Raw genomic sequence first — 10,650 nt, 5'->3', positions numbered from 1 at the left:
TTTCGTGCTAAGTGTGTACATATTAAAATACCCTCTTGTTCGACTTAATACCATGCACAATTCAAAGTACTTCTTTTTTCTCCGCCAATACTTGAATTTAATTCAAATCGCATATGTCCCCAAGTTATAGGAATACATTCGAGTTGCCCATTAAATCATTGACTATCATACATAACTTTTAACATCCCTGATACAGAATATCGTAACTATTGCTCGTAATGAGTTTGTAATTGTCGTACAAGCACTTCATGATAATTGTACCCTTATGATCATAAAGGTTACTGGTAATACCTCATTCATCTTAATTTTAGTAGCTAGAACCCTTTTTTTAAAACCATCACTTTAAAGGTGACATCTGCTTACTCAGACGCTCCCCCACTTGGGAGTAAATAAAATTTGAAACTCTTACCTACCACTCAGAGAGTTAACTGCAATTTCAGATAAATATTTCTCTGACCATTTACATGCTCACCTGCTTTTACGGGCTATTTATCCCCCAATTCGAATTCTCTATTTTACCGCTTCAATCTTTCATCATACGTTGACTTTTATTTCATCATTATGCTGATATGCTCATTATTCTAACAATAGGATAGATTGATTATACTCATAGGAACTTTCTTTGTTCATTTTCGTATCCAAGTATCACTTCGCTACTAGCTGCAACATATATTGCTATGGGCCATTACTTTCCGCCCTCACGACATCATTACGGTTAGCATTTCACTCTTTTATATTCACTCTACCGTTGAAATCTCTTCTAATATTTCACCCTTCAATACATGCTCTAATATAGTACTAGCAAGTACGACGACCTTGTGCCTCTCATCTCATGCTTAAATATGCTGAACAAGTGTGACTCCCTTAGGCTAAATCCACATATCATTATATAACTTTTCATAACATATACCATATTCACAATGCTAAATGTAAGAATTACACATTCTATCTTTATGTCACCATCATGTTCTCATGCCGCATATATATATATATATATATATATATATATATATATATATATATATATATATATTATGTAGTGTTTATCTCTGAAATTATATTTCTTGCTATTAAGTCTTTTTATAAAACTTTATTTTGATGGTATCCCACCAAGTAGTCTAATACATAGGATAAAGATGTCATGGTTGTAGGGTCTTATTACCTCATGTCTTCATCATAATGCGAACTCTTTTGGCCATAGCTAGTACCACATATTTACATCAATACGTTTCATATGATAAATATATACTTGCATATTTTCCCATTCTTCATGGTATCGTTGACCTCGTCCATACATATTCATGTAGGGATTTATGACGCATTATCATGGAGTCTTAGAATTCTTGTAACTTCTCAATCTCCAAATCCGTACCATAACCGTTTTCAATCTTTGTTTTGAGCCTTACGTCGTACACCTTATATGTATAACTTTCCAACAACTTTAACTTAGCCCATGAGCCATTTCAATATTTATTCTTCTTGAATCATAAGGATCCGTTCACTCACAAGTTAACTGCTCTTTCAATAACGGGCATATATAGAGTTGGTTTGGGTTCATTCTTGGAAATTCTCAATTTTTCATCATTTCAACAGAATAAAATAAGACATACATCGACTAAAAAAACTCAAGATTATCATTCCATGTCATTTTTTCTCCTTCTCTAACAACCTATATTGCTTCTTATAACCTCTAAGATTACGCCTTTTGTGCATCTCACGCCTTAATATTTTCACGCTTACCCATTTGAGTTCATATACTTTATCATCGCATACCTTGGTATGCATAATTAGAGATTGGATTTTATTTGTATCACATTCATCATTTGGAGGAACTCAAGGTTGTCATGCCCATCTTTTACATATGGCATACTTCGTCTATCCTTAACTCGTACTTACATGTGGTACTTTATTTCTTGTGTACCACTTCTATTACATATGACACAATCATGACGATAACCTATTATGTCTAGGGGAAACCCGATGTCAAGTACAATTAAAGGACCATCTCACTTATCTTGTAACATTCCCTTTTCGAATGATCAAAAAAATTCTTGTTGGGGGGGAGGTGTCTTTGGTCATTATTGACATTGTCTTAACTATGCCATACTTCTTATGAATCATATTATGTTCGCCATAGACTTGATTGATTCACATTCACTTATCAGTTAGATCCATATCACCTCTCTCTATATTTTCATGATAATTTAAGATGCAACATCTTTAATTACAATATTCTTTTTGTACCTTTGCTAAACTCGTTAGTGGTGATTAGCATAGTAAACAGTTTCTCCAACATCTTGACCAACAATCTTTGTAACAATCCGGCTGGTCGATTTGAGAGTTGTAGCCTCATTCCCCCATTTACTGCTCATTTTGTACTTTATAGTTGCTATATGACTTGTCGGGGTAGTCGATGCGGGTCTAGTAATATTTCAGAATAAAATGAGACACTTAGTCTTAGGGTTGAAATCTTAAGTTGAAATGATTGACCGGATGTTGATCTTCTTTGAGTAAATGACCCCAAAATGGAGTTTTGATGGTTCTGTTAGCTCCGTTTGGTGATTTTGGACTTAGGAGCATGTCCGGATTATAATTTGGAAGTCCGTAGTGGAATTAGGCTTGAAATGGTAAAAGTTAAAATATTTGAAAAGTTTGACCGGAAGTGGAATTTTTTATATCGGGGTCAGATCCCTATTTTGGAAGTTGGAGTAGATCCGTAATTTCAAATGTGACTTGTGTGCAGAATTTGGGATCAATCGGACGTGATTTGGTAGGTTTCAGCATCGTTGATAGAAATTGGAAGTTTGAAGTTCATTTGGCTTGAATCTATGTGTGATTCATATTTTTGATGTTGTCTGAGGTGATTTGAAGGGCTGACTAAGTTCATATGATGTTTTGGGACTTGATGGTATGTTTGGTTGAGGTCTTAGGGGCCTCGGGTTGATTTCGGATGGCTATCGGATCGATTTGAAGTTTGTGAGAATGCTGAAGCTCATCAGCTTCTGGTGTAATCGCACCTGCGGAGTGGGGATCGCAAGTGCGTTCATGTAGAAGCGAGAAAGGAGGCGCAGAAGTGGACATGGAGGAAGTGAGCAGAGGTCGCAAGTGCAAGGTTATTTCCGCACCTGCGATTCCACAGATGCTGCTGGATTTATGCAGAAGCGGAGCTGGGCTGGCCTGGGCAAGGCGCAGGTGTGAGGTGCTACCACATCTGCGAGCCCGCAGGTGCGAACGAGGCTCCGCAGATGCGAAGTTGAGGAAGAAGCCTGTTTCTGCAAAAACGGATAGAAGGCCGCAGAAGTACCTCCGCAGGTGCGGAACCTGGAGCGCAAATGCAGGCCTGGGGGACTTAAGTGATTTCCGCAGAAGCAGAGGATTTACTGCAGAAGCGATTCAGTAGGTGCGGATATTTGGTCGTACGTGCGAAAATCCTGGGCAGATTATTAAAACAAGGGTTCCCGATTTTGGGCTTCATTTCAAACATTTCAAGCACGATTTAGGCGATTCTTGAGAGGGTTTTCGAGGGGATTCTTGAGGTAAGTCCCTTGTGCTCATTTTTTATCAATAATATTGCTTCCCCATTGCGTTTTCCACCTAGTTGGTATGTATTTAAGGTGTAAATTGGGAGTTTGAGTTTAGGGATTTGGAGAGATTGATTTGGGGATTTGGGTGACGATTTGGTGTCGGATTTTGATAAATTTGGTATGGTTAGACTTGTGTTTGAGTGGGCTTTCGAGTTTTGTGACTTTTATCGAATTTCGAAACGTGGGTTGCGGGCCGGCTTTTGAGCCGATTTTTTATTTTGATTAAAAGCTTAGCATTTTCTTATGGAGTTGATTCCTTTAGCCCGTATTGATATATCGCCTTGTTTATGGCTAGATTCGAGGCATTCGGAGGCCGTTTCGCGAGGTAAGGGTGTGTTGGAGTAGAAATTTTCTCGGGTTGAAGTAAGTAATAGATCTAAATTCGGTTATGAGGGTACGAAACCGTATTACGTGTCATTAATTTGGTTTTGAGGTGACGCACATGCTAGGTGACAAGGGTGTAGGCGTGCACCATAGAAATTATGACTTGATCAAATTCCGTGGAACCGTGTAGTTGTTTAATCTGTTGTTATCTGTACATTCTCTATGTAGTAGAGAAATTAAACCACAAATCATATTAGAAATCATGTTTAGACTATGTGTTGGCATTGTAAGCACCACATAGGTCGTGTACATGTTGAATTATTTGCTAAATTATTGTTTTGTACTCAGTCACAATTTTACTTGTTTATTATATCTTAGTCTTTATTGATCATTGTTGATACATTATATCATTTCTGTTGGGGCTGATTTTCATGATTACTGAGATCCCGAGAGATTGGAGATATTGATGACTGAGTGAGGTCGTGGCCTGATTGTGAGTTATTATACTATAGCACATGATTTGTCCGTGCGGATTCAGATATTATACTATAGCATGTGAGTTCTCCATGCAGCACGTGAGTTGTCCGTGTGGATTCAGGTATTACACTATAGCACGTGAGTTGTCCGTACGGATTATAGCGTTTGGGCTGAAGGAGCCCATCTGGAGTCTGCACACACCCCCAGTGAGTGCAGGTACCTACTGAGTGCGGGTGTTGAGTGATGAGTGAATGGGAGGGCTGAGTGACTGTGGCCCTGAGAGGATGTATTTGATTTCATTATTGTTGCACTTAACTACCATGTATCACTTTCTTGAAATTTTTGAAAGATATTACACTCTGTTTCACTTAAACTTGTCATGGAATAACTGTTTGACCTAATTTATCGAACTTTAGAGCATGCCTACTTTATCATGTTGAAATCACTATGATTGAACTATAACTGTGAAGCTCGTCACTACTTTCAGTTATTTATTTAATCTTGTTACTTACTGAGTTGGTTGTACTCACGCTACACCCTATACCTAATGTGCAGACCCATGTGCATCTGGTCACGACGGTTGATGGGTTGTGGAGTTCGGATTCTCGGAGACTATCGAGGTAGTTTCTTGGAGTTTCGCAGACCTTATTTCTCCTTACCTATCTTTCCACTTATTGTAGCTTCAGATTATCATAGACTGTATTTTTAGGACTTGTAATGTATAGATGCTCATGTACTCAGTGACACCCCAATGATGGGAATTTTTGCGTTGTATTTTGGGTTGCTATCCCGTTTATGAAAACGTTTATTAATTAAACTGATTTAATTTGCTTTCTGTTAAAAGCGAAGGAAATATTTTTAAATGTCGGCTTGCCTAGTACCACGATAGGCGCCATCACGACAAGTTAGGATTTTGGGTCATGACAGTTGGTATTAGAGACTAGGTTACATAGGTCTCACGAGTCATGAGCAGGCTTAGTAGAGTCTTTCAGATCGGTATGGAGATGTTTGTACTTATCTTCAAGAGGCTGCCGAACCCTTAGGAAATTTCACATTCTTGTATTCTTGTCGTGCGGATTTGTTTGTTCTGCTAACTAAATTTATATATTCTATTCTCTCATAGATGGTGATGACACGTGCTACCTGATAGGACCACGAGCTAGGGCCACGATAGGCAGAGGTCACGGTAGAGGCCGCGGTAAGGGTAGAAGTGCAGCTCGTACAGCAGCTAGAGTAGAACCTGCAGATCCATCAGTTGCTCCAGCTCAGGAGCAGGTCCTAGATATATTTAAGCCAGTAGGGACAGCTCAGGCAACAGCTGTGCCCATTATGATTCCAGGCCTTCAAGGGCGTTGGCCCAGATATTGATAGTTTGCACTGGTCTTGCTCAGGTGGTTTCGGCTCAGGACGGGGGAGGTACTCATACCCCCGCTGCCCATACTCCATAGCAGGCGATGCATGGACTTCAGACACCGGAGGTACTACCAGCCTAGCCGATTGCAGCTGCTCATGCCCTGGTAGTCCCAGTTATGACTGATGATGAGCAGAGGATACTTGGGAGATTTGGGAGGCTTCGGCCTCCATCATTTAGCGGTGCTGAGTCGGAGGATGCCCAGGTCTTCTTGGACAAGTGCCAACGGATGCTTCGTACAACATGTATTCTAGAGAACAGTGGGGTCTCGTTCACTACTTTTAAGTTTTTTGGGGCTGCCTTCAGATTGTGGGAGGCTTATGAGAGGTGCAGGCCGGTCAGTGCAGCACCACTTACCTTGTAGGAGTTCTCTGTTCTCTTCTTGGAGAATTTTGTGCCACAGTCTCGCAGGGAGGAGCTGCGCAGGCAGTTTGAGCAACTTCGGCATGATGGTATGTCTGTGACCCATAACGAGATAAGGTTTTCTGAGTTAGATCGCCACGCAATTTGGTTGGTTCCCACTGATAGGGAGAGGATCATGTGGTTCATTGATGGCCTCACGTATCAGTTGCGGCTGCTTATGACTATGGAGAGGTATCTGGTACCACTTTTGACAAGGTGGTTGACATTGCTCGGTAGATAGAGATGGTTCATAGCCATGAGCAGGGTGAGAGGGATTCCATGATGCCTTGAAGTTCGGACGGTTTCAGTGGTGTACCTTCTGGGGGGGCAGTCCTACCACAACAGGAGCCATCCTTATAGGCCCGCTCATACGACTCGTCTAGCTCATCGTGGTGCATCAGTTATCCACGGTTCTTACAGTGCTCACTCAAGCCAGTCTTCTTTTAGTGCACTACCAGCGCAGAGTTCTCACCATGCCTCATCCGCTTAGGTTCTTATAGGTATTTCTTAGGGTTATCAGGAGCAGCAGCTCCGTAAGAGGAGGGGTTGTTTCGAGTTCGAAGACTTTGGTCATATCAAGAGCAATTGCCCTAGGTTGTTGAGTGGGGATCAACATTATAGTTCTCGACCGATGGCACCAGTAGTTACACCACCCACTCAGCCAGCTAGAGTGGATCTTAGTCTAATAGGGGTCACCCTAGATGGGGAGGCCAATCAGGTGGCTTACAGTCCTGATTCTATACAATCCCTGCTAGACCAGATGATGTTGCCTCTGATGCAGTGATTACAGGTATTGTCTCAGTATGCCATAGGGATGCCTCTGCATTATTTGATCCCGGTTCCACTTATTTGTATGCATTATCGTATTTTGCTCATTATCTGGATATACCTCGCGAGTCCTTAGTTTCATCTGTTCGTGTATCCACGCCAGTGGTCGATACTATTATTGTGGACCATGTATATCGATCGTGTGTAGTGACTATTGGGGGGTTGGATACTAGAGTTGATCTCTTACTACTTAGTATAGTGGACTTTGATGTGATCTTGGGTATGGATTGGTTGTCTCCATGTCATGCTGTATTGGATTGTCACTCTAAGACCATGACGTTGGCGCTGCCGGGGTTGCCAAGGATCGAGTGGAGAGGTTCTCTAGACTATGTTCCCAGCTGAGTGATTACATATTTGAAGTCCCAGCGAATGGTTAGGAAGGGTTTCTTATCTTATTAGGCCTTTGTGAGGGATGTTAGTGCTGATTCTCCTGCTATTGATTCTGTTCTAGTGGTGCGAGATTTTCCGGATGTGTTTCCTACAGACTTGTTGGGCATGCCGCCTGATAGGGATATTGACTTTGGTATTGACTTGGTGTCGGGGCACCCAGCCTATTTCCATTCCACCGTATCATATCACACCAGCTGAGATGAAGAAATTGAAGGAGCAGCTTCAGGAACCTCTTGATAAGGGGTTTATTAGGCCTAGTGCTTTGCCTTGGGGTGCACTGGTCCTGTTTGTGAAGAAAAAGGATGGTACCATGCGGATGTGCATTGATTATAGGCAGTTGAACAGAGTTACAATCAAGAACAAGTATCATTTGATGCGCATTGATGATCTATTCAACCAGCTTCAGGGAGCGAGGGTGTTCTCTAAGATTGACCTGAGGTTTGGGTATCACCACTTGAAGATTCGGGACTCAGATATTCTAAAGACAGCATTCAGGACCCGTTATGGTCATTATCAGTTCCTTGTGATGTATATTGGGCTGACCAACGCCCCAGCAACATTCATGCACCTGATGAACAGTGTATTTCAGCCTCATCTTGACTCGTTTGTCATAGTGTTCATTGACGATGTCCTGGTGTACTCTCGTAGCCAAGAGGATCATGCCCAACATTTGAGGATTGTGTTGCAGCGGTTGAGGGAGGAGAAGCTTTATGCTAAGTTCTCCAAATGTGAGTTTTGGCTTAGTTCAGTAGCATTCTTAGGGTACGTGGTGTCCAGTGAGGGGATTTAGGTGGATCCGAAGAATATAGAGGCGGTTTAGAGTTGTCCCATACCGTCCTCAGCTACAGAGATTCGGAGCTTTTTCGGCTTGGCCGGTTATTATCGTCGCTTCGTGGAGGGTTTCTCGTCTATTGCATCGTCATTGACCAAATTGACCCAGAAGGGTGCTATTTTCAGATGGTCGGATGAGTGCGAGGAGAGATTTCAGAAGCTCAAGACTGCCTTGACCACAACTCTAGTTCTAATTCTACCTTCAGTTGAACCCTCATGAGAAGAACTACCATGTCCATGATTTGAAGTTAGCTGCCATCGTTCATGCATTGAATATTTGGAGGCATTGTTCAAACAGAAGAATCTGAATTTGAGGCAGCGAAGATGGTTGGAGCTGCTAAAAGACTATGAAATCACTATTCTGTATCATCCCAGGAAGGCCAATTTGGTGGCCGGCACCTTAAGTACAAAGGCGGTGAGTATGGGTAGCCTTGCATTCATTCCTATTGGTGAGAGACCTCTTGCAGTTGATATGCAGGCCTTGGCCAACCAGTTTGTGAGATTAGATGTCTTAGAGCCCAGTCAGGCTCTAGCTTGTGTGGTTTCTCGGTCTTCTTTATATAATCGCATCAGAGAGTGCCAGTATGATGACCCTCATTTGCTTGTCCTTAAGGACGCGGTTCAACAAGGTGATGCCAGAGATGTTACTATTAGGGATGATGGAGTATTGAGGATGCAACTTTAGATTTGTGTGCCTAATGTAAATGGGCTATGTGAGTTGATTCTTGAAGAGGCCCATAGTTCGCGGTATTCCATCCATCCAGGTGTCGTGAAGAAGTATTAGGACTTGAGGTAACATTATTGGTGGAGGAGAATGAAGAAGGATATAGTGGGCTTTGTAGCTCGGTGCCTCAACTATCAGCATGTGAAGTATGAGCATCAGAGACAGGGCAGATTGCTTCAGAGACTAGAGATTCCAGAATGGAAATGGATGCGGATCACCATGGATTTTGTAGTTGGGCTCCCACTGACTTCGAGGAAGTTCGATGCTATTTGGGTGATTGTGGATTGGCTGACCAAGTTCGCGCACTTTATTCTAGTTGGGACTACTTATACTTCGGAGCGATTGGCTGAGATTTATATCTGAAAGATTATTCGCCTCCACGGCGTGCCAGTGTCCATCATTTCAGATCGGGACACACAGATCACATCACAGTTTTAGAAAGCCGTACAGCGAGAGTTGGGTACCCAAGTTGTGCTGAGCACATTGTTTCACCCTCAGATGGACGAGCAGTCCGAGCGCACTATTCAGATATTGGATAATATGTTACGCGCTTGTGTCATTAAATTTGGGGGTTCTTGGGATCCGTTTCTGCCACTCGCGCAGTTTACCTACAACAACAGCTACCAGTCGAGCATTTAGATGGCTCCGTATGAGGCTTTGTATGGTAGACGGTGTAGATCTTTGGTGGGTTGATTTGAGCCTGGTGAGGCTAGGCTATTGGGTACTGACATGGTCTAGGATGCTTTGGACAAAGTTAAGATGATTCAGGAGCGGCTTCACACAGTGCAGTCTAGACAGAAGAGTTATGCCGATAGGAAGGTCTGTGATGTTGCTTACATGGTTGGGTAGAAGGTATTGCTCAAGGTTTCACCCATGAAGGGTGTTATGAGGTTCGGGAAGAATGGCAAGTTGAGCCCTCGGTATATTGGGTCGTTTGAGGTACTTCAGAGGATTAGGGAGGTGGCTTACAAGCTTGCCTTGCCACCTAGATTGTCGAGTGTGCATCTAGTAATTCATGTTTCTATGCTCAGGAAGTATGTCGGTGATCCGTCTCATGTTTTGGATTTCAGCGCAGTTCAGTTGGATAAAGATCTGACTTATAATGTGGAGCTGGTCGCTATTTTTGATCGACATGTTCAAATGTTGAGGTCAAAAGATAAAGCTTCAGTGAAGGTGCAATGGAGAGGTTAGCCAGTTGAGGAGGCTACTTGGGAGACCGAGTGGGAGATGCGGAGCAGATATCCACACTTATTTGAGACTCCAAGTATGTTTCTAGACCCGTTCGAGGACGAACGTTTGTTTTGGGGGGGAGGATGTAACGACTTGGCCGGTCGTTTTGAGAGTTGTAGCTTCATTCCCCTATTTACTACTCATTGAGTACTTTATAGCTATTATGTGACTTGTAGAGTAGTCGGTGTGAGTCCGATGAGATTTCAGAATGAAATGAGACACTTAGTCTCAGGGTTGAAAGCTTAAGTTAAAATAATTGGCTGGATGTTGATATTTGATTAAACGACACCAGAATGGAGTTTTGATAGTTTTGTTAGCTCCGTTAGGTGATTTTGGACTTTGGAGTGTGTCCGGATTGTGATTTGGAGGTCCGTAGCTGAATTAAGCTTGAAATGGCAAAAGTTAGAATTTTTGGAAAGTTTGACCGAAAGTGGACTTTTTGATATCAG

Source organism: Nicotiana tomentosiformis, chromosome 9 (assembly GCF_000390325.3).
Source record: "Nicotiana tomentosiformis chromosome 9, ASM39032v3, whole genome shotgun sequence".
Classification (NCBI taxonomy): domain Eukaryota; kingdom Viridiplantae; phylum Streptophyta; class Magnoliopsida; order Solanales; family Solanaceae; genus Nicotiana; species Nicotiana tomentosiformis.
This window is presented reverse-complemented; position numbering follows the sequence as displayed.